The sequence below is a fragment of the Sceloporus undulatus genome, chromosome 4 (assembly GCF_019175285.1).
Source record: "Sceloporus undulatus isolate JIND9_A2432 ecotype Alabama chromosome 4, SceUnd_v1.1, whole genome shotgun sequence".
NCBI lineage: Eukaryota > Metazoa > Chordata > Lepidosauria > Squamata > Phrynosomatidae > Sceloporus > Sceloporus undulatus.
The window spans coordinates 127,908,649-127,913,125 of NC_056525.1; the positions used below are offsets into that span (position 1 = coordinate 127,908,649).

Here is a 4,477-nt window from a genome sequence, read left to right on the forward strand (position 1 = left end):
GAGAAGTTTTTAATCTTAGAATGGTTTAATTCTTTTTTAAGGGGGGGGGGGGCTCTGTATATATTTCGTATTACAGTTGTCCCCCATATTCGTTAGGGTTAGGGGAACAAGACCCCATGAATATGGAAAAACCGCAAATAACAAAAACACGTTTTTATACCGAGAGGACACCTCTCTAGGAATCTCTAGGTCCTCCAGTGCAACTCTGTGGTCAATGTCCAACATACACTGACCACAGAATGGCATTGGAGTAGCACAATGGTCTTTCAGTGAAACTTTTAGTTTAAAGTTGACCACAGAGCTGCACTGAGGACCTAGACAGTCCTAAAGAGAACATATTAATGAAATCTGTGAATAATCAATCCGCAAATATCAAATCCGCAAAATATCATCAATCCGCAAATATCAAAATCTGCAAATATGGAGGGATGACTGTAATTATTATTATTATTATTATTATTCTTAGCACATCATCATCATCTGTATATATTGTATTATTTAAACTGTTGGAAGCCGCGTTGATGTTTTCTACAAATAGCGGGATAGAATAAAAAAGATAAAAGATTGATTGATGGCTACCCACGAGGAATAAAGATGTATGTTAGAAATCCAATGATACACAGGGATGTAAATGTTTAATTCAATGCAACCAATGAAATGTGATTGTAGTTTTCTTTGGTCAAAATGCTATAAAAACTGGGTTCAATTTGAATTCAAGGTCCCTGTAATTTGGATGAATTTCCTGCTGGGAAGGCTGCAGCTAATAAACTGTTTCCTTTTCAGTCATGACTCCTGAGTCTCTCTAAGGAAAGAAAATCTACTACACTTGTAACTGACCCCCTCTCAATTTGAGCTAAGTAAAATTCCCTACGTAGATTTTGGCTACAACCATCAGGAAGTTTTTCCTAATGTTTAGGTGGAATCTCTTTTTCTGCAGTTTGAATCCATGTCATAATAAACTTGTTCCAATTATGAAATCATATCAAATATTAATATGCTATCATGTCATCTTTTAACCTTCTCTTTCCAGGTTTCTCCCCAGCTCTATAGGGCATGGTTGCCAGACCTTTCATCATTTTCATCGTCCCTCTGGACAAATTCCAGCTTGTCCAAATCATTCTTAAATTAGGGTGCCCAGACGTACAAGGTGACAGTATTCAGGTGAAGTCTAACCAAAGCCAGAATAAAGCGGCATTATTACTTCCTTGATACAGAATCAATACTCCTCTAATTAAGCCTAGAATCACATCATTTTCTATCTGCCACATCACACCGAGGACTCATGCATGCTTAAGGATGTCCGACATTGTGAGCATTCATCCATTCAACAGTTGCCAATAAGCAGAGTGCCATGAAATAGAGTAGGGTATGGGCAAAAGATGCAACAAAGCTTATTTGTACAATATAAAGTAAGACTGAGTCTTAACACTGTCCGAAGAAAAAACTTTATTACACAACAAATGTAGGATTATGCTGTAAACTGCTTTTCCTACTGAACACTCTGCATAATTTAGGCTGTTGTATGCTAAGACCCCAATGTTGTCCCCATGTTGATGTATGTCACATATATACCTAAATAGCTTTAATAAGGAGTGGGCCAACTATGCCATCAAATGGGGGCAATTCACCCCATAACTCCCAACTGGGAAGGGTGAACCGCACATTGAGATGTATCCAAAGCCACATATATTTACAGCAAACTAAGTTTGCTCTCTTTTGTGCCATTTCAACACACCTGGAAGATTTTCAACTCTGAAGTTCAGAACAAAGTATCAACTGAATTACTCACCAATAATCACTAGCAGGACAATAACACTACCAGAGCAACGATAGCCTTCAATCAGAGATGGAAACACATGGCAAGCTGTTACTTTTCCCTTTGCATACAGAAGATGTTAAGTTTAATTCCATTTCAAAACACGAGACATAGTAACGTATAATGCTTGAAACAACCAGTCAGGTAAATCATTAGTTGTCATTCATCCACATTTTAAAAACAAAGCCATACTAAACTGTTGGCTGCTGTAGCAGATTGGGCAATGAATCCCAGATTCATTTGGCTCCTGCTCAAATCCAATTCACTTATTAAGCTGCAATAATTTTTTGTACATAATATAGTAACATTGGAACTGTCAAATAATAATATCAGAGCCATTGGCAATAATCTTGAGAACTCCTGGAGAACAGGAGAGGTGGCCAGCAGACGGGAGAAGGGAAACGTTTTCCCCATCTTCAACAAAGGGAAAAAAGAGGATCCCAACACATTACGTCCAGTTAGTCTGACATCAATACCAGGAAAGATTCTAGAGCAGATCATTAGACAGAGAGTCTGTGAACATCCAGAAGCAATGCCATAATCACAATAATCACCATGGGGTTTCAGAAAAACAAGTCATGCCAGACAAATCAATCCTTTTTTTGATAAAATTACCAGCTTGGTAGATGGGGAAGGGAATGCTGGGGTATACAGTGGTACCTCGGGAATACGAATTACCCAGCTTACGAATTTTCGGGATAACGAATAAATCCCATAGGGATTTATTGTTTCGGGTTACGAACGTTTTTTCGGGGTTACGAAAAAACGCCGGCGCTGTTTTAAAATGGAGCCGCGGCTTTTTTTCCCATTAGCGCCTATGCAATTCGGGTTACGAAGGTTTCGGGTTACGAAATTAGCCGCGGAACGAATTAATTTCGTAACCCGAGGGAGCACTGTGTATATCTTATTTTTAGTAAGGCCTTTGACAAGGTTCCCCATGACATTCTGTAAACAAGCTATTGAAATGTGGGCCAAGAGAAGGTAACTATTAACGGGATTTGTAATGGTTGACCGGCCGAACAACCAAAGGTGCTCAACAATGGCTCCTTTTCATCCGGAGAGAAGTGACCAGGTGGGTCCCACAGGGTCTGTCCTGGGCCCAGTGCTATTCAACATCTTTATCGATGACTTGAATGACAAAATTGGGGGCATACTTATCAAATTTGCAGATGACACCAAATTAGGAGTAGCTAATACCCGTGAGGAGGGATCACATTCAGAATGACCTTAAATGGATTAGAAAGCTGGGCCAAACCTAACAAATGAATTTCAACCCAAACGGAGAAATATAAGGTACTGCACTTAGGGCAGAAAAAATAAAGCACAGATAGAGGATCGGGGACACTTGGCTTCCAACTCATGATTCTATGAATCTATATATTCTAAAATATAAAATGACAATTTTCATCACTGTAAAGTCTTCAACCTATATTGGAGATTAAATCACCAATCCTTTCTTGTTCTGCAGCTAAAATATATTTGTTACCTAATTTTTTATTTTTTGTCAGTATAAAAAATTTTTTTGGCAGATGAGTGTTTCCTGGAGAGAATTCGGGTTTTTCTCTCCCAGGATAGTGGCATAACCTCTCCTTTTCTTGCGATGAATTAAGCCCTTCAACATTCCATGATGTGATTTTCAATGCATTTATATTTTAATTAATGTTTTAAGACATTGTACAGTGTGCTCATACATACGCGGGCCCTTTTAGCAGCTTTCGCAGACGCAGGGAGGAAGCGGCAAGGTGTCCCATATGGATGAATGAGGCGTGGAGCCCATGGCGCGCGCACCAAACAGCGGCCAACCACCACATTCATTTAAATGTGGCTCCAGCATACACGTAATTTTGCTTACGCAGGGAGACCAGAACGATCCCCTGCATAAAGCAGGGCGCACTGGAAAATACTCCCTGACAATGTATCTGGCCTTAGAGGCTTCTTAGACTTTATTTTTAAAATTGATCCATGATATCTAAACAGCAGTTCTGAGCCTCTGAATTTTAGGCAAATTTTGATCACGTCTGTATTTTATCCATTGGAACGTTGAACTTTTTAAAACAAAGCAGAAAAATAATTATAAATACTTTTGATGACATTTCTGTCCAGAGTACCATGCTGATGATTCTGTCACTGAATACCCATTCAGTTCAATGCCAAAAATAATCTGACATATGCTTAACCTTTTGACACAATATGCCTAGAAACAAAAAAACATACCAATTCTTCAAACAGAACTGTGATATTTGAAAAGAATTCTAGCTTCTCCATATTCAATCCTCAGACACAGAATCATAAAAGCACGCGGAAGAGACCACAGGATGATCAGTCCAATTCCCTGCCATACAAGAACACACATCAAAAGATTCCCGACAGAGGGCAATCCAAGCTCTGTTTAAAAACCCTCGGTCCTTGGCCTAGTGCTATTCAACATCCTTACCAATGACTTGCATGAGGACATGTTTATCAGATTTGCAGGGACACTAAAGTAGCATGGGTAGCTAATAGAGGACAGGATCAGATTCAAACTGACCTGGAGGGTCGTATGTTTAAAATTTGTTAGAACCTTCAGCAGCACTGGCTTCAAACAAGAAAGAGAGGGATCTGACTGAATTGGTAGAATATTGGTTTTTAGAGGAATTGGAAGGAATAGTATATTTAGATATG

General features: G+C 39.1%; 1 long non-coding RNA gene across 1 annotated transcript in view; it reads right to left on the reverse strand.

The window, feature by feature from the left end:
• Positions 1 to 1,845, reverse strand: part of LOC121928392 — a 9,264-nt gene extending 7,419 nt beyond the window's left edge. Inside the window, exon 1 of the long non-coding RNA XR_006103496.1 lies at positions 1,790 to 1,845. This is a non-coding gene — a long non-coding RNA (uncharacterized LOC121928392). The remainder of the gene's footprint in view (positions 1 to 1,789) is intronic.
• Between the last annotated feature and the right edge of the window lie 2,632 nt (positions 1,846 to 4,477).